Raw genomic sequence first — 25,375 nt, 5'->3', positions numbered from 1 at the left:
AAGGACAATTTCTAGATTAGGTGGTCAGAGATAGTATTGCAATCTATTTGACTAACAAACCTTTTACTCAGAAAAGGAGACAGACATCATCAAACATGCTCTGATGGCTTATTTTGATGTAATATAATTAACCCTATTTATGCAAGACCATAATAAAATTAAAAGTTAAGTAGTAACTACATGTAGTTGACACTCTGGAAAAAGACAAAACATATATTAACTGCTGTAAACAGAGATCAACATGTGTCAAGCTATTTGAAAGTTTCTATTACCAAATAAACTCATATTAAAGACATCATGGAGATATCCTGGACAGAATTCAGGTTACACATTTTCCACTTGAGTGTGCAAAATAACCTAACCACTTCTTTAGCTGTAGAATAAATAGCTGTGTTTCGGGTTTTTGCCATAAAATTCTAGCAATAAATGAATGAATGAAATACATTAAGTTATGTCCCTGTACTAAATTAAATAGTCTCATTATATGTCATGTATAAAAAAATAGACAGTAAATTCTGTGAAAGACTACTTAAACTGCTTTCATTTCTCCCACTACACTTTAATAAGTGTAATAGCCTTCAGTTCTTCCATTTAGATGTAAAGTCAATAGATACATGACCACCTCTAATGTAATAATTCTGAACAGCACAAACACATATTGCAACCACTGTCTCACAGGGGGACAAATAATTGGAGAACCCTGAAATATGTGTAGACATGACTTTAATTATGGCTTTGATTAAAAGAACTTAATGGAGCTGGCAAAGAATTTCAGTTCTAGTAAGTTTCAAATGTAAGTCCATAACTTTTCATAAGGCCAGCTTTGGCTCTAAGTTGACGCCACAGGCATATAAAAGCATTACTGCACCATCTGTGAGTTACTTCGACATAAACATAGTGAGGAAAACAGAGGTGAATTTCAAAAATCAAACCCTAGTCTGAAGCCTGACTCAAAGAACCTATGATTTTAGTAATTGCCAAGGAAAACATAGACTTGGGCAGATGGTTCTTTTTACTTCTTTCAGGAAACTGCACTGATCTTTTCAGAGAGCTTTGATCTGTGCTACATTCACATTATGATAAGGAGGAGAAACAAGAAAGCTGGATTTCTGCTTGGAATTGAATAAAAAGCTTAGGTGACCTTATATTCCGTTAAAAGTGCAGCAGTCCAGCTTGACTTTAGACTATGAAGCTCATGCATTATAATACAGTTGTAGAATATCTTTTATATGTTGTAGTGTTTTGCTACATTAATTATTTTTTCCTATTCATAGATCTGTATATTTACTTTCCACGAAAGACCAAACAGCAGAAATGTTTTCTGGTGGTTTTTTTGTGTTTTCTTTTTTTTTATTATTTAATCTTTTCCATCTTTTCTGAGCATATCAGGCAGCACCATGTCTGTTTGAGGCTGTTGCAGGTATTAAGCAATTATAATTCTTCAAATGATTAATAAGAATACTATACTTTTTTTGAAATTTCATCATATTGTACAGACCAAAATTAACATCCATATAAAGTGAAAGCTGCAGCTTCAGTAGTTGAGTACCCTAAATTCTATTGTATTGTGTTGTATTGTGTTATACTTTATATGTAATGTTACACGATTTTACGTTATTCTTTTCTTTTCTTTTCTTTTCTTTTCTTTTCTTTTCTTTTCTTTTCTTTTCTTTTCTTTTCTTTTCTTTTCTTTTCTTTTCTTTTCTTTTCTTTTCTTTTCTTTTCTTCCTTCATGGCCTACTACCAAAACAAACTGTTATTTTTTTGGCCCCTTACATATAAATCAGATTCTTAAGGTGATTGTTATTAACTGTAATGTAACTATAGCTATTTGACAGATACAATAATACATGTATATGCATCTCATTCACACAATACATGAAATATTTTCCCTTAAGACTATGTATTTCCCATATGTTACCCCTGGTTCCAAGTAAAGTTTTTAAGAGAAGAGATATGATATTTTCATGGTTTCCTGATAATTTAAGTCAAAGGTAGCTGAAGACTCCAAAAACATTTGTGATGGGTTGGGAGACAGACAGTAACCACACTGCCTGGAAAGAATATAGCTGGTGAAGGCTGACTTCTTATTTTGATAGGGGTGTGTGACTTATGAATAAGAAGTACTGTTGCATTTTGCTTGACATGAGCAGAAACAGAATAAACCTTCTATATGCAGTAAAATATTTTTTAGCAAATCTAATCAATCTAATAAAAATAATGAAGTTATCAGCAATCTAGTTGCAATAGCACTAATAATCATACACAAAACTAATATAGAAGAGACATAATAGTAGCCTTAAAATTATTAAACCAGACACTTTACTAACATCTATGTCTTTTCCCAGGTGTTATGCTCACCCCTTGGGCATCTGGGTCCTCAGGTGGACAGTTTCACTCTCCCTCAGAACAGGAGGGTTACAAACTTTCAGCATCCTCAGGGCTTCACTGAGAGGAATCTGATACTCATGGAGGAATTTTCTTCCTCCTCAGCCTTGGACCCTGTAGTGGATTTGCATGGCAAAGTTTTGGTAGTGGGGCAGTGTCCTGGTTTCAGCTGGGATAGAGTTAATTTTCTTCTTAGTAGTTAGTACAGTGCTGTGCTTTGGCTCTGATGTGAGAACAATGTTGATAGGACACTCATGGTTTTCGTTGTTGCTGGGTGATGTTTATACTAACTAAATCAAGGACTTTTCAGTTTCTTGGGCCCTGCCAGCGAGAGGGCTGGAGGGGCACAGGAAATTGGGAGGGGACACAGTAAGGACAGCTGACCTGAACCAGCCAGAGAGATATTCCATACCGTATGACATCATGGTGAGTATATAAACTGGGGGAAGAAGAAGGACAGGGCGAACATTCAGTGTTTGTCTTCCTAAGTAATCGTTACACGTGCTGGAGCCCTGCTTTCCTGGGGATGGCCGAACACCTGCCTGCCCATGGGGAGTGGTGAATGAATTCCTTGTTTTGCTTTGCTTGCGTGTGTGGCTTTTGCTTTACTTATTGTTCTTATCTCAACCCTTGAGTTTTACATTCCTTTCCAATTCTCCTTCCCATCCCTTTGGGTGAAGGAGGAGTTGGTGAGCTGCTGCGTGGTATTTGGTTGCCAGCCAGGGTTAAACTGCAACAGGGGGCTACAGGCGTAGCTTCTGTGAGAAGATGCCAGAAGCTTCCCCTGTGTCCAGTGGAGCCAATCCCAGCTGACTTCAAGAGAGACCCACTGCAGGGCAAGACTGAACTAATCGGCAATGGTGGTAGTACCTCTGTGGTAACATACTTAGAAAGGGGTGTGTGTGGAAATCTGCACAAAAACACTGCAGTGGAAGAGAGGAGTGAGAATATGGGACAGCAATAATTCTGCAGACACCAAGGTGAGTGAAGAAGGAGGGGCAGGGGCTGCTTCAGGCACCAGAGCAGAGACTTCCCTACAGCCCATGGTGAAGCCCATGGTGAGGCAGGCTGTGCCCCTGCAGCCCATGGAGGGTAACGGTGGAGCAGATACCCACCTGTAGACTGTGGAGAACCCCATGCTGGAGCAGGTGGATGCCTGAAGGAAGGTGTGACCTGAGGGAAGACCGTGCAGGAGCAGGTTTGCTGGCAGGACTTGTGGACCTGTGGGGGACTGTGGGAAAATCACCTTGAGGGGGGGAATTAGAGAAAATTGAGACCTAATAGAAACATAGTATTAGACAAAGCCTGTTTTAGGGTAAAATACAGCCGTGGCTTTCAGGATGTTTGGCATGCACAGAATCTACATCACCACAGTTCCCTAAGCAACACGTCCTGCCATCTCAGCACATGTTGATAGGAGTGACAGAGAGTGGAGCAAAGTGGAGACACTGAGGCCAGGTTCTGTTGTGCTTCCTGAAGGAACAGGAGCTTGATGGTACCACACAGCTGACAAGATACATAGCAGTTGTTGCATGAAGAATCTATGAGATATCCATGGCTGAGCCAACCATTGTGGTGAAATGACTTTCCTCAGGTGAAATAATCTCATTGTAATATTAGTGCACACCTCCACTGCAATGTTACCTGCCTCCAAGGTACTACTACACCTCGCTGGGCACAAGATAACAGTCTGTAACAACAATATGTATGACTAGAGTCACTCAAGCTCCAGATAAATGTGATAGAAATGGACTACTCCTGGACTGAAATAAATCCATGTGGAGGGGAATGTTGTCTAAACTCCCAATTACCCAACTCTGATTCAGTGTTCACAAAGCTAGGTCAAGCTGACTCACTCTAAAGTTGTTATGAGACTTCTAATCGAAGCAGTCAGCCTTGGGGAGGATGAGAAACAAAGAACAGATAGTGAAAAGAACATCATTATCTAAGATACACAGAAATAAACCTTTAAGTGAGGAAAGTTCTAGCTACAAGAGGAAACTGAAAAGTTGTTGCAATCCACTGACATCAACAGAAAATGAGTTGAAAATAAGATAATTGCAGTAGTGGGAGATCAATACCTCCAGCTCAAATAGCCCCCTGAAAGAGGGCAAAAGCCCACTTGAGGAGCATGTGTAGTTGGTAGAGAACTTCAGTAGTGTTATCTGAGGATGTGTACTAATTTACGTTAGACGTAATTAGTTAGACAACCAATCCTGTGTATGACGAATGGATATGCAACATACTATAATGTATAAAAAGTGGACAGATGAGGGGAGAAGTTAGGGAAGACTCCATTGTAACTTTTGGGATCAGTTGACTGGCTGAACCTGTCTTTTTCCCCGTAGGGATGCCTATTGGGTAAGAACTTTATCTTATGCGTGCTAAATAACTAACTCACAGTAGCTGTTGTTAGTGATTATAGTTTGGTTGTATGTAGTTTGGTTGTGTGTCACTTAAAGATTGTTTTTGCAGACAGTCTCTATCACAGGCAATCACAAACCTTAATATTGTCAAGATTTTATATTAATAAAGAGTGTTATTCCGTAAACTGTTAGTGTTAATCCACTGTGGAAGCTACCATTCACCTGCAGCGGCAACACATTCAAATACAGTTGGAAGACCTGCTGAGGGGTCCCCTGATGCTGTTGGCACATTTCCCTGAACAAGTCAGTCAAATTACCTTCCGATGCAGCAGGACTGTTCAGTGAAGGGTCCCTGTAATGGGGTGCTGGCAGACTGGTCAGGCACAAGGGTCTTGGCTTTCCTGGGGTGCTGATAGACAGATCAAACACTAGGGGTTGAGAAAATCTCCCCTCCTGCCTGCATGTGACAGGGACCCATGCCAAAGCAATCAGTTCCTGAAGGACTGCACCCCGTGGAAGGGACTGATGCATGAAGAACTGCAGCCTGTGGGAAGGAATCCTGTTGGAGAAGTTCATGGAGGACTGTCTCCCATATCGGGGGGCCCCATGCTGGAGCAGAGGAAGAGTGTGAGGAGGAAGGAGCGGCAGAAACAAGGTGTGATGAACAAACTGTAACCCCCATTCCTCATTCCCCTGACTGCTTGGCAGGAAGGAGGCATAGAAATGGGGAATTAAGTTAAGCCCGGGAAGAAGGGAGGGGTGGGGTGAAGGTGTTTTTTTTTCTGATTTGAATGGTAATAAATTAAGCTAATTTTCCCCAAGCTGAGTCTGTTTTGCCTGTGACAGTAACTGCTGAGTCATCTCCGCACCCTTATCTTGGCCCATGAGCCTTTCATTATATTTTCTCTCCGCTGTCTCTTTGAGGAAGGAGTGATAGAGTGGCTTTGGTGGGCACCTGGTATTAGGCCATGGTCAAACCTCCACAGGCCCACTTAGGTGTATTTCTGTACATTTCCTCAGCACAGGCTGCACCACTGATGGTATTGCACAGCCTCAGTGTACCCTGTGGAGGCAAGAGCCACCCACTCCCAGGCAGCCAGGGTAGTGCACTGAGCAGACCAGGCCCAGGTCCCAGGCCCTGCACCCCCAGAGCACTGCAGGGCCAGGGGATTTCTGTTAGTGATGGCAACATCTTATTTACTTGGCTACAACATTTTTGTCATGGGATGGTAGGACATAGTGGAAAGATATTCAAACAAATGCTGGATCTCATTTAAAGAAATGCAGTAAATTCTTGACCATGTTGGATACGCATTTTTTCTCTCAGTTGTGAATTTTGAGGAGAAGGAAGGTTGCACAGTCAATAACTGATTCACTGGCAGTCTTGAACTGCCACAGAAACAAACAGTTGCAACTAGTTTTAACAGCCGTTCCTCAAAGACTGACCAAATACAGGAAAGAAATGTTATCCAAATGCTAAAATTACAGTTGCTGTTAATTAATTAATAAATACACACAGCAGTACAGTACAGAACGAGAATGACCAGTTTTAAAGCCTGTTCCTCTTGAGTTTGGATCTGCATTGGTCAGTTGGTCATAATCAGTGTTTCTAGCCCAAGGACCTCAGATTTCATCCAGATCTTACACTCCCAAGGCTTCTGCTATAATTCTGTTGTAGAGGAATGAGGGCAGTGGGTTGATCAGCATTGATAACATGCAGCTGTGGCCTTGCCGCAAAGGCAGTGGGTTGATTGACATGGATGATGTGCAGGTGTAGCTGGTTCCTGCTAAGTAGTTAAGTAGCACTGAGGACTGTGGAAGAGTGGTCAGAAGTAGTGTGGTTTGATTTCTGGGGGAAGGAGCTACAGCATGCACAGTAGGATCTGGTTGATGGTAAAAGCCTTGTTGCAGCCTACTAGTTTGTTTGTGTTGCAACATCATGTGATTATTCATTTGATATTCTTGAGGACATAGATGTTTAATAAGTCTTCCCATATGTAGTTTCCTGACAGCCACAATATATTTTAGTCCTATGTGGTATAGGTACTGTTACAGGATCATCAGAAAGTTGTTATGTAGTAATGGTAAAAAATACTTATAAATGTACTTCTATCTATATTTAATAGTATCTATTTACTTATAGTAATGTTATGTGTAAAGGTTTGATTTGATTCTTTTCAAATTATAACAGGACTCAGGTAAAGCCACCAGAAACGCTTGAGATAAAGTAAAGCATGGATTGTTTTTACAGTGGTTCTCTCACCTCTGGATGGTGTGGTTTATCAGAAGCGCCACCTGCCTAGTTTGTTGCAAAGTCTGGCAAGGTTTTGAGAGAAACTTGTGAAAACATGATTAATTTAAATCCAGACTATTTTGGAATATGATAATAGCACTTCTTAGAACAGAGTAGATTAAAGAACACTCAAAACAATTCAAAATGACAAAAAAATAGTTATTGATAATACTCTAAGACAATCTCATCAACACTGTTGAGTAGCTTTGGTGATTTGCACCTAAATACAATGCAAAGACACTTCAGAATATGTTTAAACATTTGAAGCAGAAAGAGCAAAGACTGATGATCGGAACAAAGGCATTTCATGTGTTCATATTTCATTTGGGAACAGTAAAGCCAGTACTTGCACAAGAGTTTATTGAGAAATGTTGGACAAGAAAAAGTAAGGACAGGATATGAGAAGAAAGTCTCATATCCATTAGAGTAGTGAGGTTCTAAAACACACCTACAGTGAAAATATGGGAAAACGCAGTGTAATATTTTTTTATAGTGAAATGTATGAATGGAAATATACCTAGGTTTGCTGACCTATGCTCTAATCTTCTAAACTTTGAAATAAAAATTTAGGTTTCATCCTGTAATTTTTCAGGCCTAGTTTTAATGCCTGAAATGTTGGCATCTCTGTCTAAGCAAATAATCAGAACTACTTTTTCAGGCAATGAATAAACCCAGGAACTTTCAAAATACATTTAATCTGATTAATTTTAAATGTCTGTGGTATGAATAATGAAACTAAATCTGAAAAGTAGTGCTTGTTCTGTTACTAATCTGTTAATTAAAAAAAAAAGGCCTTTAACATAAGATACATAGCAATAAAATGTTTGCCCTTACATTGCAGTAACAGAGTAATGTCATAAATACAAGGTAAGCTTTAATTGTGTTTCAAGCTGACAGAGAGGCCACTTTTAAAAGGGCTTTTTCAATCAGCATCACATCAAGCTTTTGAGATTCACTTTGTCATTTCATATTTTGTAACCTTCAACATTTCTTTTTTGCTTCTTCTCTGTATGCATTTCTTATTCAAACAAATGCATCACATTAATATTTTCATTATAATGCATATGTATCTTGCAGGAAAGCATGTTTTAATTTGCAAATTATTTGCAAGGAACCTTTTGTAACAAAAACCTGAACAGCCTTTTTAGCAAGAGTTTGTGCAGTTTTCAATTTTCTTTAAAATTAATATCTAGATGATTAATAACCCGTAAAGCCTTAATATGCACTCTAAATTTTTGGATGTAATGTGTTTTGATTGGTTGACCATCTTCTCTTTTATCCTCAGAGGTTGTAAGAGCTGTGAAAGCAGGGTACATGAGCACCCATTAAAACAGGTCACTGAAAAGGTCAAAGTGGCACTATGCTGTTCGCTTTTTACTACAGTGTTTGTTGAATTAAAAATCTCATTCTTGCAGTAATGGGTATTGCTGGATGAAAAAAAGCACAAGTAACACAATCTAAAAAATTCCAATCCTTATGAGGTACAGTTAGTACAGTTTCAAACAAAAGAAATAACACCGTTACTGACTTAATTTCTTTTTTTATGTTTTTTCTTAAGAAAATCTTATTTGCATTTAAGTAAAATTGATTTACGTTGTAATAACAAAACACAAACATGAAAGAAGTGGTTGCAAAAAGGTTTCTTACAAATATAGAACCTTAAACTTCATAACTGAGTAGTAATTCCATTTTTATATGTTTGGTTAAACAACATTGTGTTTCTAAAACATTCCTGAATATTTGTGTTGATTTACATGTTTTTATGCTTCTGCATACTGAAAGAGTATAGTATGTTTCCCGCCCTTATATAACAAAGATCTAATAAGGCTTTGCTAGCATTTTTCTATTATTTGGACTTTCCACTAGCTATGAGAAAATGTATGTAATAGTAGTAGTATAGGAGAACTCCTGATTCTAGGAAGAGCAGATCTTTCTATACTTAATATTGACTTCTCAAATGGTAGGGAAATCTCAGTCTTTTTATTCATTTACTTATTTATTTTATTCCTATATGTGCTTCAGTTCCACACAGAGGAAGACAGAATCTACCCCTAAATAATTTTGATGGATTGTCAGCTGACAAAGATGGAACTTAAGTTATCACTATCAGTGGCTCAGGTTTTATATGAAGAATGTTCAGTTCATTCTATTTAGCAGTATTTCAGCTGCAATGTATTTTGTCCTGGCCTGAAGCCAAGAAACATTTAAACATATGAGCAAGATAATCAGAACATTTCAAAATCTGTCATTTTAGAATCATAATACCTGTGGATTAAACTGACCAGTTTTTTTCTGACCTATAGCAATACTTCACATTATGCTATGAGAACAGAACTGTAGCAACGCTATTTTTTTACTTGCCAAGGTTCTAATGAGACATTAATTTCAGAATATATTTTAGTACGTTTTCAAAAACAGAAGATGAAATGGGAAAAAAATGACATTTGTTGGAGTAAACAGTAAGCTATCACAGAAAAGTGCAATATGCCCAGTTTCAAAGCATGAAAATAGTTTTGTTATGAATAAATAAACAAGCTGTCCTCTTTGCCAGTAGTTCCACTCAGCATCATTAGACAATTATGAAATAACTGCATAAGTAAAAGTGTCAGGCCCTTGGAGTTTTTTGTCTATGAGCATATAGAAAAACAAATCATGCAGAAAAATTGAAAGTGTGAACATTTCTGAATCTCAGCAAGCCTTCAACAACAACAAAAAAAATCAAGTACAAAGCTGAAACCCCATTTCTAATGTTCAATTTTGAGATTGGTGTGGACAGTAATATCATTAATAGTTCACTTCTGGTCTGCTCATGATGGGATGTTATCATGGGGCACAGCCTTGGCCTCTGACATTCCAAGTCAGCTTTCTGAAATGACAGTGCAGTCCCATGTGGAGATATATTAAAGCTTTGTAGAAGATTTTGCTAGAAATAAAAGCTACAGGGTAATTCCCCCTACAAGTAACAGCTGTTTGTCACTCACTGCTTTTGGGCTTAGAATAATTGCCATGCTAACAGATTGCTGATGATTTCTGGAGTTCAGAGGCTATGCAGAAAGAGATGGCGATTACTAGCAAATGTGTAGCCAACAAAGGGAAGAAAAAAGGATTTCAGATTGCACTGTGTACACTGGAATTGTTGCAGTTAGTAACTGGGTATTTTGTACAGATTATTGCTACTCATTGCCGTTCAATATTGTAAAACTGTCTTAGCAAGCAGGAAGGTGTGTTTATTATAGTCTTCTGGAGAGCTGTTGCCTGATGCACAGCCTGATGCACAAAATTTTAACTGCATATCAAGTATTTACTAAAACTTCATATATTATTTAAACTATTACAGGACGTTTGCAACCTGAGAAGCCATTTCACAACTTGCAAAATGGAAGGAAAAACATTGATAAGGTTGAGAAATCACTTTTATTCCAGGTGAGCATGAAAGAAAGCAAGGTAAACTCTCAGCACTAGTGGCCTGTCCAGAGAGCGAGGTGTTCTAAAACAGCCTAGCCTTAGGCTATAGCTTTCACGCTGGCGCTGAGCCTGCTGCAGAAAGACCTGTGTCAGATCTCTCTCCCACTGCTAACATTAAAGTTTTTGGAGGGCTATTAAAGGGCACCCATGCCAAGTTTTAAGGATTAACGGTGCTGATGGGAAACAGATTTGTTCAAACTCACAGTTCTCTCTAGAGCTGAAGAATAAAAGCTATGAAATGTAAACAAATTATTTAGCTATTAAACAAGCAGCTGCAGGAAGTAACCACAGCACACATTATGGATGATAATCAATAGTGGAATTATTAAAAAATCACAATACGGGTTCACAAGGTGTTGTAGCTCAAACTGAAGTTATATATAACATCACTGTGAGCCTGTATGTTCTTTCACTTACATGCACTTGCTGTGTTCTATAACGTAGGTCTAGTCTGTAAGTGGTGACACCTAGAGCCCATATAATTAGAACTACTTCCATTTCTGGAATTTTTTTCCTGCCCTCCATCTAATGAAGGTGTCTTCTGTTTCTGTGCAGCTTTCAAACAAGAGCTTACAAGTGGCATTGGATATGATCTCATATAGGGTGGTGTGTTAAACCAGAATATTTTGCTTAAACTTCTGTCTCAATAAACATGCCAGAAGCACATGCAAACTGCCACCACAGACAGTCTTCCTAGGTTTCTCACTTACTGTCTGTTCACTGACTTCTCAGTGCATCTATGTCCTTTCCATTTTTTAAGCACATTTCAAACTTTAAGAGGCCAAGACACTCTCAGTTCAGTTTTTAAACTGAAATGCAAGTTACATTTATATTACAAATAATAAAATATAGAGTATAATTTAGGAAACATTGAGAAGTATTTTTGACATCTTGTTTAACTTGTAATTAGCAAATAATTCTCTACTTTTGTTTCAGAGAGCATTACAAGCCAGATCTTTTTGTTTTTTAACTCTACATAGTATTTAATCATTTATTTCAGTGCTCTCAGCTAGTATCAATTAGCTGACTAACTTCAAGTATATTACATTGAATTATATGCTATAAAATCAATAATTAATGTCACTAAACTTATTTAATACCAAGTACAAGAATTCATTATACTTCATCAAAGGCGCTTATTCAGTATGAGTATTGAAGAGCACTGTGAAATAGTCTGAAAGCCCTGCTAGCATTAAGACTCAACCAGTTAAGAACCAACCCAAAGTTGTTATAATTTTTCTACTATCAGGATATTAGAATAACATATCAACAAGCATTTTCCAAATATTAAATAGACTATTAGCATGGGTCTCTGTTTAACTTAATTTAATGAAAAAAATCTTTCTATATTAGTAAATTAGAAAGAAGAATCACGTCAAATATAAAAGAAATAGGGTTCCTGTCAGCAAATGTGTGAGATTTAATGTTTCCTTCCAATTTGTAAGGCTGAATTGTGATTCTGAATCTTATTGATGCAAGAATACAAATCTAAGGTGAAAATGCAGGTAACAGGCAGGCTTTTAGAATGATAATCTAAAAAATGCTGGTAGATTTCCCTATATAAATTTTCCTCCCCAAAATGACTTGTGATTTACTCTCACTGTCTTGTTTGAATTTAAATTTAGATCTTTTTTTCATTTTTGGTTTTATAATTTCCCAGTCTTTTTACTAATTCAATTTCCATGGGTAGGTTAAAGGATTTTTCAAAGCTAGTGAAACTTAGACTGAAATGCAAAGAAAGTTGCAATTAATCATTTTTGCAACAGAATGTCTGTGAAAAGACAAAACTTATAATCATTTATGCTTGCAGATTGACAAAGCATCACCATAGCTGTGATAGGTTCAATCTAACAAAAGAAGTGTAAAATCAGGAGAAGCTGAGATATTTTTTTTTTCCCAGAAAACAATCCACAAAAAGAGTTGTTTTCGCTGTGAAGCAGAAGGAACAGAAAAAGCCATGTCTTTCCCAAAGAACACACAGCTTGAATGAAATGCAGTTTCTGTCTGAAATCAGATGACAACAGCTGCTGTACTGGGATGACCAATCTTACTGAGAAAGAATAATATGTCCAATCTGAAAACACTAAAGAAAAGTATTGCAACATCTTCACCTATGATATGCCTTTTCAGCTTTCTCGTCAAATCAACTTGAAAATAAAGCAGAAACAGCTGGAGGGGGGAAGGTTGGGGGGGGGGGGGGGGCAGCGAGGGGAGGAATATAAGAAGTAATAAGAGATCATTAAAATCAGTAAAAACCCCAAAAGTCTGGAAACTTTCACAGGCAATTCAGAAGCACAAACAGAATTTCAATGAGCCAGCAATGCTTACAGCTTAGTGATTTCACCTATGTCCAATGCTGAGTTTGAATAGTTTTACAGTTCAAGTTGCACCATTTCTAAAGCTTTCACCGAGACTTAAAATATGACTAAGGTAATTTACCTCCCAATATGACATTAAATTTAACAGTTCTTAATGATCACATATAATCCACTTAATTCTGGTGAACTGCAGCAGTGTAAGTGAAAATTGATGGAAGACTGATATAATTATACCCTACTAGTAACCAGATTATTTTAAGAGGCTGTCAAAAAGATTTAAAATGTAAAGATTCTCTAAAGCCATCTTGGAATAGTATTTAATAGGGATCTTTCTTTGTTCAAAGAAAGTTGCATTTTGGGTTGTGGTTTTTTTTTTTTTGTTGTTTCTTTTCATAGATGAAAGATAAAATTAAATAACCATAAAGAGCTAAATTTTATTAAGTAACAAAGTATTACCTATCTAAACAACATAGACTCATAGAATAGTTTGGGTTGGAAAAGACCTTTGAAGATCACCTAATCCAAGCCCCCAAAAATGAGCAGGGATGTCTTCAAATAGATCTGATTGCTCAGAGCCCACTCCAATGTGACCTTGAATGCTGAGGGATGCGGCGTCTACCACTTGTTTGGGTAACCTGTTCAGTGTTTCAGCACCCTCATAAAAAAAAAAATAAAAAATCTTCTTTATATCTAGTCTGAATCTACCCTCTTTTAGTTTAAAAACGTCATCGCTTGTCCTATTCCTAAAGAACCTATTACAATGTTTGTTCCCATTTGATAAGCCTGCTTCTCTTGTCCAGGCTGAACAACGCCAGGTCTCTCAGCCTGTTTTCATAGGAGAGGTGCTCCAGCCCTCTGATCATTTTTGTGCTCTTTCCCTGGACACACTCCAACAGGTTCATGTCTTTCCTGTGCTGAGGACTCCAGAGCTGGAAGCAGTACTCCAGGTAGAGTCTCACCAGAGCAGAGCAGAGGGGGAGAATCACCTCCCTCAACCTGCTGGACACGCTTCTTTTGATGCTTTATGACCCAGGTGCAGAACCTTGCACTTGGCATTTTTGAAATTCATGGGTTTCTGTGGGCCCACTTCTGGAGCTTCTCCGTGTCCTCTGGTGGGCATCCTGTGCCTCAGGTGTGTGGATCACACCGCTCAGCTTTGTGCTGTCTGCAAACTTGCTGAGGGTGCGCTCAATCCCACTATGTCATTGATGAAGATCTTAAACAGTAGTGGTCCGAATACAGACCCCTGAGGAGCACCGTTTGTCACTGATCTCCATCTGGACAGCGAGCCATTGACCACTACCCTCTGGATGCGACCATCCAGCCATTTCTTCAGCACCAAAGAGTCCATCCATAAAATCCATCTCTCTCCAATTGAGAGAGAAGGATGTTTTGGGGGACTGTGTCGAAGGCCTTACAGAAGTCCAGATAGATGATACCTCTGTGTCTTCCTTTGCCCACTGATGTAGTCACTCCATCCATCATAGAAGGCTACTAGGTTGGTTAGGCAAGACTTGTCCTTGGTGAAGCTGTGCTGGCTGTCTCAAATCACCTCCCTGTCTTCTATGTGCCTCAGCATAGCTTCTAGGAGGATCTGTTCCATGGTCTTCCCAGGCACAGGGGTGAGTCTAACAGGTCAGTAGTTCCCAGGGTCCTCCTTTCCACCCTTTTTAAAAATGGTGCAATGTTTCCCCTTTTCCAGTCATTGGGGGCTTCAGCTAGCTGCCGTGACTTTTCAGACATCATGGAAAGTGGCTTGGCAGCTACATCAGCCAGTTCCCTTGGGACTCTGGGATGCATGTCATCAGGTCCCATAGACTTACGCATGTTCATGTTCCTCAGGTGGACACAAATCTGATCTTCCCTTACACTGGGAGTAACTGTAAGTCCTTGCCTTAAGGTCCATCTACTTGAGAGGTGTGAGAAGAGAGGTTGCTAGGTGAAGACTGAGGCAAAAATAGTTCTTGAGTACCTTAGCCTTCTCCTCATCTGTTATTACCAGTTTGCCAGTCATGTTCATCAGGGGTACACTTTATTTGACCTACCTTTTCTGGCTGATATCCCTGTAGAAGCCCTTCTTATCATTCTTTGTGTCCCTTGCCAAGGTCAGCTCCAGCTGCCTCTTGGCTTTCCTGACCCCATCCCTACATGCAACCAGGCAATGTCCGTGTAGTCTTCCCAGCATACTTGTCTCTGCTTCCACTCTGAACCAATATTATTTTAATTCTATTTTGTACAATGTCATGAATGAGGAAAAGAAGAGGAACAGGAAAAGAGAAAGGATACAAATGTGGAAAGAGGAAAAGGATGAAAGGAGAAAGGAAAACTGGGACGTAAAGATTTATACTGTTTAGCTGATTTCTGCAGGACTGTATTTTCCTTGAAATATTAAACTGGAGCTTGGCATTCATTATAGCACAGTGTTACACTTACACATTGGTATATATTGATCTTTTTGTAACTTTTTGTACTGTGTGCAGGTGCCCAGGTGCTCTAAACAGCAGCAGCAGCATTGGAGGAAGCAGTTGTAGCCCCCATGAGGTGGTGCCAGGGCTGCCCCGTGCCGGGCACAGCCGGTTCCAGCCGGTTCCAGGCGGCTCCACCGGCCCCAGCGCAGGGCACAGCTGAGCCCCGCAGCCACGGGCGGGCGCCTCGGGGAAAGCCGGGCTGAGAAAGGGCAAAACGGTGCCCGGCAGCCAGGGCTGAGGGCAACGGGGTGAGAAACAGCCCGGCCAGCCCCGAGGGGGGAGCGGGAGGGGGCAGGGGGCTCCGGGCGCCCCCGCACAGACGCCCCCGCTGGCCCGGGGCAGCCCCCGGCGGGCGGGTGGTTCCCTGCGGCCCCTGGGAAGGGCCCAGCCGGAGCAGGTATCCGTTGGAACAGGTTGATATTCCCTGAAGGACTCCAGCCCAAGGGAAGGTTCCACAGTGGAGCAGGGAAAAGTGTGAGGAGCAAGGACTGGCAGAGAGCAGCTGGTATGGACCGGCTGCAGCGCCCATTCCCCATCCCCCTGTGCTGCTTGTTAGGGAAGGAGGTGGTAGAAGAGTCAGGAGTGAAGATGAGCCTGGGAAAAAGGGGAAGGGAAGAAGGTTGGTGTTTGTTTCTTAACTTCCTACTCTATTTTTTGTTGATAATACGTTTAATTACTTTTCCCTGAGTTGAGTCTGTTGTGCCCTGAATGGTACCTAGTAAGTGATTTCCCTGTCTTTATCTTGGCACATGAGATTTTTATCTTCTTTTCTCCCCCTGTCCTAGCTGAGGAGGCAGAGTGAGAGTGCTGTTGGGTGGGCATCTGGCAGTCAGCCAAGGCACCATGCTTCTTAAAAATAAAGAGTTTATTTACTGTATTGTAAGTATGTGATGAAACATGTTGGAAAAGATTGAATGGCCCAAAACTGCCTTTGTTTTTCATGGTATTTTGGATGGGTGTAAGTAAGGATGTTAGAAAGCAAAATACCTGTACATTTTTTGGTGAGGACTGGTGAAATAAATTGCTAGAAATTTATGGGGGATTTATTATAACAGATAATAAATGGTCATGAGCTAGAAGACAGCAGTTTTATAAACAGCATAGTGACCCATCTAAGCTTGAGTCGGCTCATATGTCAAGAAGTATTGCATTCAAACAGGGACCTTCTGTACCCAGTAGAGAATAATATATCATGGATTCCAGTATTTTCTAATATTTAATACTTATTTTAAATGTTGTAACATTGCAGTGCAATGCTACTTACATAAACTTAAAAATCAAGTTTTTAAGCTGGCATTATGTACTTCAACTGTATCAATTATTGGTCACTTCTTTCCTAAAATTAAATCCAGACTGCTGTTCTTCAGAGTACCTCGATTTTCAGTTATGCATAGTAACAAAGTCTATTTCAGTTGCATTTTAGCAAACTTCTGGGAAAAAATTGTAACTGTTACTGTAGCTGCTGATTTTTCAGGGGAAAAACATGCCCTCATTATATTAATGATATAGCAGTAGACTAAAACGCTAGGCAATACTGAAAAAAACTTACAGTCCAGCCAAAAACAATTATGTACAAGCTAGTGGGGAAAAAAAAATATTTGGAAAGTAAAACCAGATTTCAAGTGGTCAGGAATCCCTTATGCTGAGCCTGATCATTGTGCTTAAAGGCATCTCCTGGCACCAACACCGCAGAACCTAATACAAACATAGAAACAACAGGGGCCCTGACTCTGTTATCCATGTTTCCTAAGGGTAATTTCCTCACCCTACCCTGTTATCCATGTTTCCTAAGGGTAATTTCCTCACCCTACCCTGTTATCCATGTTTCCTAAGGGTAATTTCCTCACCCTACCCTGTTATCCATGTTTCCTAAGGGTAATTTCCTCACCCTACCCTGTTATCCATGTTTCCTAAGGGTAATTTCCTCACCCTACCCTGTTATCCATGTTTCCTAAGGGTAATTTCCTCACCCTACCCTGTTATCCATGTTTCCTAAGGGTAATTTCCTCACCCTACCCTGTTATCCATGTTTCCTAAGGGTAATTTCCTCACCCTACCCTGTTATCCATGTTTCCTAAGGGTAATTTCCTCACCCTACCCTGTTATCCATGTTTCCTAAGGGTAATTTCCTCACCCTACCCTGTTATCCATGTTTCCTAAGGGTAATTTCCTCACCCTACCCTGTTAACCATGTTTCCTAAGGGTAATTTCCTCACCCTACCCTGTTAACCATGTTTCCTAAGGGTAATTTCCTCATTCTACCCTACAATGCCAGCCTGTGGCTGTGCTGCATACAGAGAAAAGGTAGTTTCTCTTGGGAAAAAAAAACAACCACCAGTGTGTGAACTAGATGAAGATTTAACCAGTTCTGGTGTCCGGTAGAGTCACAAGTTAGATTTCACATCAAATCTTTGCTCAAGGAAAATGTCAGCCTGTTTAACTGTAGCTGACAGAGTGAATATGTAAATACATATAGAAATTACTAGAATCCTGAATTTTATTGATGCTATGCCCACTGGCTTAAAGAACTAAAAAATAAGAATGAATAGATCATAGTCATATAAAAGGCATATTTCTTTTATAAAATAAAGGACTAAATATTTAAATTCCTTAGTACCACACAGATGCTAAATACTGAATGAGTTATCAGAACATTTCTAGTGCCATTCAACTTCTAGTGCAAGCTGTCCCTGCCCATGGCAAGGGTGTTGGAACTAGATGATCATTGTCTCTCCAAACCCAAACTATTCTATGATTAACATTTTAAAATAACTAAAAATGCCTGTACAGCTGCAAAATTATGAAACAGTTCTAAGAAATAAAACTGGACACAGGAACTAAAAGTGAAAAAGATTTATTAATACATTAGAAATATGCCTTATCCTTCAGCTACTAAGGTGTGTTGACTTACAGCATTTAAATGAAATATCATAAACCACAATTACTTAGATCACTGTTGCCAATTACTCTAGAGCAAATATAACTGATGAGAAAGAATGAAAGATCTAACTGTAAATCTTTATTTATAATTGCTTTTCAAGCTACTGTGATATAATTTCAGCTCCTCAGATGACAGGGAAGGAGAGGAACAAAGATACCAATTCTTTTTAAAAATTCAGATACTATCATGGCTTAGACCCAGATTACTCTCATAGCTAAAGACTACCTCTTGCAAATTGGTTATAATAATGAGTAATGTGTAAAACTTACAAACTTTGGGGTTTTTACTACACATTCTTTCAGGTGTTGTGCATTATGAAGTGTAGACAACTTCAAATTGCAAACACATACAGAGAAAATTACAGTAGGCTGTGTAGTGATTTGTGTAAGAATGGGTCACATTCCACTTAAAAAAGGGAACATGGTGTTTCCTTAAACTGCATCTAGGATAACTTATGCGGATGATAATGACTAGTGAAGGTATTGGCCATCACTAAATTAAGAACTAGGTAAATGTCAAATCTCAACAACTGTCAGCTGAAGAAAACAATAATCAAATGAGAGTATTTCAAACAGGTTCAACAAGGCCTGAACCAGTCCTATTTAATATTTTTAATTTGTGATCTGGAAACAAATATGAAAGTCATCACTGGGAAGATTGATGTGTGTCATAAAAGTTAGTGGAATGAAATGTAATGGAGAGAACACAGTCAAACAAAACTGCCTGGATTACTTGATGAGTGATACACTTAAATAGGATTTATTCTGTAGGGCCATATGTACAATTATAGCTCTGGAAACAAGGAATGCAGGCCATACCTGTTTAATGAATGACTGTTTCTTGTATGAAGTATTTGTTGTCTTAGGAGATTTTGGAAAAATAGTTGATGCAGTTTGGTGGGTTTATTGCCCTATAGCCCATCTGCAGAGTAAAATGTTGCATTAATGTGACACTAAATCATGATCTGTTAGAGGCTGGAACAGCAGGATGGACTAGAACAAGCTCAGTGCATGCAAGAACATGTAATCCACATTTATGAGGTACTTGTTTATTGGATCTGGAATCATCTTAGTGGCCATGCATTTTTTTTCCTTTCCTTGTCTCATGTGATATTTGTCACTCATGACAAGGAGGCTTAACTAATTTACACACTTACCTTGTGGACAGTCTTAGAGCCTGTGCAAAGAACCTGTTTCTGGCGTTCTTTTGTCATTAATTTTTTTATGGGCTGCTTTAGTAGCAAGACCTTTGGCTAGTGGCAAATTTCTGTAAGAAACCTCAGTATGACTCATCCTGAGAATAAAATGCAGAGTAATATTACAATGCTTGGGCATGCAGTGACAGCAATTCTGAAAAAAATGTGGAGGTCATAATAAACAAACCTGAATAGGACATACTAAAGACTTTGTGTTATACTGTGATAGAAAAAAATGATGTAAAAGTTATCTTTATGAAAAGGGGAGTATTGACCTACCATTGATCCACACAGGTGTGCTGTTTAAATGGATTTTGGAACATTGTACTTTTATGGTGTCCTTATTTTAAAAAGGTGTTGAAAAAAGGGGATGTATAAAAAAGGCATGAAAACAAGTGTCTAGGTGAAGAAACTTTTCATTCAAGGTCAAATGCAAAACAGTCTACTTAGCTTTGAAAGAAGAACTTATTTGCAGTGTACTAACATATCTGTGAAGAAAGTGTCCTAGAGAGTGCTGGGATATTTCATTTATCAGAAAAAAAAGTATAACAGGAATGAGTGGCTTGAGCCTGAAATGAAGTAAACTGGAAATGTCATTTATCCTTTTGACCAAGAGGGTGGTAAAACCTGGACAAAGGAAGCTGTGAAGGGGAATGCACTCTCTGTCTAATAATATTTTAATTAAAATTGTATGCCTTTTTGCATAATAATCTTTAACTAAACAAAAGTTACTAGCCTCCATCAAAGATTCCTGGGGAACTCCAAGAATGTCCGTAGAAATGAAAATGTATAGGGATGTTTCTGTATTAGGAAGATGAAAGCAACATTACCTTTTCCAGAATGTGTATAAATATACATAAATGTATCAACATAAGTGTACACACATGAAATACATGCCTTTATCAATTTATCAATTTATATCAATACTACTATGTATTTGTAGTACAAAATCAATTGAAAATTACTTTGCTACTCACTTGTTTCATAAATGTTGAGAAATCCTGCTCATTTGCCATTTTTTCAGAAATCCTGATACTTATACTGTATTTGCTTGTCTCCTGCCCTGAGAAGAAGAGAGGCCATACATTTTTGGGACCATGCTTATGTCTAGGATTACTAGATCACCTGGTCTTTGCCCTTCTTGTCTCATTAATCTTAGGGAAATGTAAGGACTCATCCTTTATTTCTTGAGTGGGTGCAGGGTCTCAGGGTCTGGTGTTATGTAGTCTTTCGCCATCAGCTCATTGTTCACTGTTTTTAAGCAACATTATAAGCATTTTAGGTGTCACAATACTAATTTTATTAACTTTCTTTCCAGGATAGTGCCTTTTCAGTTTCTGAAAGAATTCCCTAGTGGCAGATAAGAGAGTTACTCCTTTGTTTTGAAGAAAAGCTGATTAGAAGACTTTCCTAAGAAAATAAAGTTATTATTTTATTGTGTATGTGGCAGCATGGGCAACAAACAGGAGGATCTGGAAGTTATTGTACAGCAGGAAAACTACGATATATTTGCCACTGTACCATGGATACATGGTATGATAACTTGCACAACTGGAGTGCTACAATGGATGGCTATAAACTCTTCAGAAGGGATACGCAATGAAGGAGGGGTAGTGGCGTAGCCCTATATGTTAGGGAGTTGTTTGACTGTCTAGACCTTGATGATGGTGACAATAAGGTTGAGTGTTTATGGGTAAAAATCAGGGGGAAGGCCAACAAGGCAGATATTATGGTGTGAGTTGTTATAGACCACCCAACCAGGAAGAAGACACAGGTGAAATATTCTATTAGCAGCTGGAAGAAGTCCCACTATCACTAGCCCTTGGTCTCATGGGGGGGATTCAACTTACCAGACGTCTGCTGGAAGTACAGTATAGCAGAGACAAAACAGTCTGGGAGGTTCCTGGAGTGTGTGGAAGGTAACTTCCTGATACAGCTGGTCAGTGAGGCAATTAGGAAGACTGGACCTGTTGTTTGTGAACAGAGAAGGACTTCTGACTTAAGTGATAGCTGGAGACTATCTTGGGAGTAGTGATCACAAGATGATAGAGTTTTTGATTCCTGGAGAAGTAAGGAAGGGGGTCAGCAGAACTGCTACCTTAGACATATAGAGGGAAGACTTTGACCTCTTTAGGAGCCTGATTGACAGAGTCCCTTGGCAGATAGTTCTGAAGGGCAAAGGAGTCCAGGAAGGCTGGAAATTCTTCAAGAAGGAAGTCTTAAAAGCACAGGAGCAGGCTGTCTCTGTGTGCCAAAAGATGATCCGGCAGGGATGAAGATCAGCCTGGCTGAACAGAGAGCTTTGGCTGGGACTCAGGAAAAAAGGGAGATTTTCTGACCTTTGGAAGAAGGGGCAGGCAACTCAGGACTACAAGGATGTTGTAAGGCTATGCAGGGAGAAAATTAGGAGGGCTAAAGCCCAGCTGGAACTTAATTTGGCTACTGCTGTAAAAGATAAAAAATGTTTCTGTAACACATTAGCAACAAAAGGAGGGCTGAGGAGAACCTCCATTCTTTATTGGATGCAGAGGCAAATACAATGACGAAGGCTGAGGAAAAGGCTGAAGCACTTAAGGCCTTCTTTGCCTCAGTCTTTAATACTAAGACCAGTTGTTCTTGGGGTACCCTGTGAGCTGGAAGACAGGGACAAGGACCAGAATGAAGCCCCAATAATCCAGGGGGAAATGGCCAGTGACCTGCTACACCACTTAGACACACGCAAGTCTATAGGGCCAGATGGAATCCACCCAAGGCTACTGTGGGAGCTGGTGGAAGTGCTCACTGAGCCACTTTCAATCCTTTATCAGAAGTCCTGGCTAACCAGGGATGTACTAGTTGACTGGAGGTTAGTCAATGTGATGCCTATCTACAAGAAGGGCAGGAGGGAGGCTCCAAGAAACTACAGGCCTATCTGTCTGACCTTATAGCTGGGGGAAGTTATGGAGTAGATCATCCTGAGTTCTATCACACAAAATGTGCAGGGTGACAAGTTGATCGGGCACAGTCAATGGGGGTTTATGAAAGGCAGGTCCTGCTTGACTAAGCTGATCTCCTTCTTTGGCAAGGAGAACTGCTTAATGGATGAGGGAAAGGCTGTGGATGTTGTCCACCTAGACTTTAGTAAAAATTTTAACACCATTTGCCACAACATTCTCCTGGAGAAACTGACTGCTTATGGCTTGGATAGATGTACTGTTCACTGGGTAAAAAACTGGCTGGATGGCGGGGCCCAGGATTTGTGGTGAATGGAGTTAAATCCAGTTGGTGACCAGTCACAAGTGGTGTTCCTCAAGGCTCAGTATTGGGGCCAGTTCTGTTTAATATCTTTGTCAATGATCTGCATGAGGGGATCGAGTGCATCCTCAGTCAGTTTGCAGGCAACAGCAAGCTGGGCAGCAGTGTTGATGTGCTTGAGGGAAAGAAGGCTTTACAGAGGGATCTGGACAGGCTGGATCAATGGGCCAAGGCCAGCTCTATGAGGTTCATCGAGGACAAGTGACAGGTCCTGCACGTGGGTCACAACAACCCCATTCAACTCTACAGACTTGGGGAAGAGTGGCTGGAAAGCTGCCCCGCGGAAAAGGAACCAAGGGTGTTGTTCAACAGCAGGCTGGATAGGAGCCAGCAGTGTGCCCAGGTGGCCAAGGAGGACAATAGCATCCTGGCTTGTATCAGAAATAGTGTGGCCAGCAGGACAAGGGAAGTGATTGTCTCTCTGTACTTGGCAGTGGTGAGGCCCCAGTTCAAATATTGTGTTCAGTTTTGGGCCCCTCACTACAGGAAAGACATGGAGGTGCTGGTGCATGTCCAGAGAAGGGCAATGAAGGTGGTGAAGAACTTCTTAAGTGAACAAATCTTAAGAGAATTTGCTGAGGGAACTGTGGTTGTTCAGCCTGGAGTAAAGGAGGATGAGGGGAGACCTTACAGCTCTTCACAGCTACCTGAAAGGAGGTTGTAACAAGGTGGGTATCAGTCTCTTCTCCCACATAGCAAGCGATAGGAGAGGAAATGGCCTCAAATTGCTCCAGGAAAGGTTTAGACTGGACATTAGGAAAAATTTCTTCACTGAGAGGGTTGTCAAGAACTGGTACAGGCTGCCCAGGGAAGTGGTTGAGTCACCATCCCGGGAGGTGTTTAAAAGACATGTAGATGTGGTGCTTAGGGACATGGTTTAGTGGTGGACTTGGAAGTGGTAGTTGGACTCTATGATCTTAAAGGCCTAAACAGTTCTATGAGTCTATATATGCCAGGTGCATACATTGCAAATTTATTAATAACATTAAGCATAAATAGAACTATAATTTATCCAGAAATGTGGGTGTTAGAGAACAGAAAGGAGAAAAGGAAATGTGATAAACCCATCATACATTGCAAGTATTTGAAACCTCCATTTTTATGTTTGTTTGTGATCTCTGTAAGTAGTCAAATGCTTTTTTCATGTTTTGGAATGACTACCTCTCAGATGACAGAATGTCATGGACATTAATAAGATAGTTTCGTTACACATTTATATCTATGTGCATTAATGACTGGAGTGAATGTCATTTTTCCATTAGACCAACATGAGCAGATGTGTGAAAAGTCTTATGACTGAACATCAGCATTTCTAAACCTTGTTTTCAAAACTGTGTATTTGCGCTGTTGCATTATTTTGCCCAAATAATAAATCTTGTTTGAAGGTTGTCTGTCTACCACCTCCTGTATAGACATGACCTCAGCACTTTGTTTTAAAATGCTGTAGAGTTTAAATGCTGAAAACTATGTAAATGCTGTAAAATGCTGTTTTAAAAGGTGCCCCACCCATGTTATTTAAGAAAGGTAGATTGCTAGGGCAAGACTTGTGTTATGTGTGGACTTTGGTTTATTCTGAATCTGGGCTGTACTTCAAAACAGGAACATGGTAGTCACTTAATCAGCCTTTAAAAGCACTGACTCTTCACTGAAATAAATGTACTATTTCTGGACATATTGTGCATACAGAAAAATTCTCTCTCAAGTAGGCATCACTTCCAGTAATACCAAAGTGTTACCGTGTTGCCACTTATTGTAGAAGTGATATCTAAAAGTCATTGGTCATTCATTTTGGGTGAATTCACATGGGCAAGCTATTTTTTTGTTGTTGTTGTTTTGTTTTTAACATCCATCTGTTCACATAGATTCCACAGATTGTGCTTGTGGTTCTGACTGTCAGAGAACAAGAAGGGTTAGCAAATATATCTAATATACTTTAAAAGTAGTTTGGAAACAATTTAAGAACATGGAGAGATGTGTAGGCTCCAGGCAATCTAGTACCTTAGAGAATGTACCCATCCCAGAGCTGTAAACTCCAATAAATCATATTGTGAACATACTGTAAACATTTTCATTGTTCCAGCTGGCAAAATGTTTTTTCATGCACGCAACGTAGGTTGTGTTTCTAGCACAGTTTTTGCTTTTGACCAAAAGGACACAATTACTTTTTTAAACAGTGTTTAGGTTCTGTTGCATTTTTTGCATTCCCTTAAAATATGATGCTCCCTCACAGAGAAGCTGAAGAACAAACAATGAGTAACTGGAACCAATGTGTACAAACGGACAGTTAAAATACAATACAAACCAAAAATAAAAACCTGTTCCAAATTAAGTTAATCAGATCTAGTTAGTAGTGGTATGAATATAAATGGAAAAAAAGTATTTCTCCAAAGTTTCATTGAATCTTGCCCATGGAAAGGTCCTAAGAGAACTCTTCTTATAGTCCATGCTGGAGAGGTTCTTTCTTCATTAATAGCAGGTAAGCAACATGGAACTGTATAACTACTATTGTCTCTTGGACTAAAATTTAATTGGGGAATGACTTTCAATTTTGATTTATTATTTGTAGATGCTGACACACATTTATAAGTTAGTCATGTATGTTGGAAACAAGACAAAAGATGAAATGAACAAGCAGTAGAAATAAGAA

Source organism: Falco biarmicus, chromosome 3 (assembly GCF_023638135.1).
Source record: "Falco biarmicus isolate bFalBia1 chromosome 3, bFalBia1.pri, whole genome shotgun sequence".
Classification (NCBI taxonomy): Eukaryota; Metazoa; Chordata; class Aves; order Falconiformes; family Falconidae; genus Falco; species Falco biarmicus.
Note: the sequence above shows the minus strand (reverse complement) of the source record.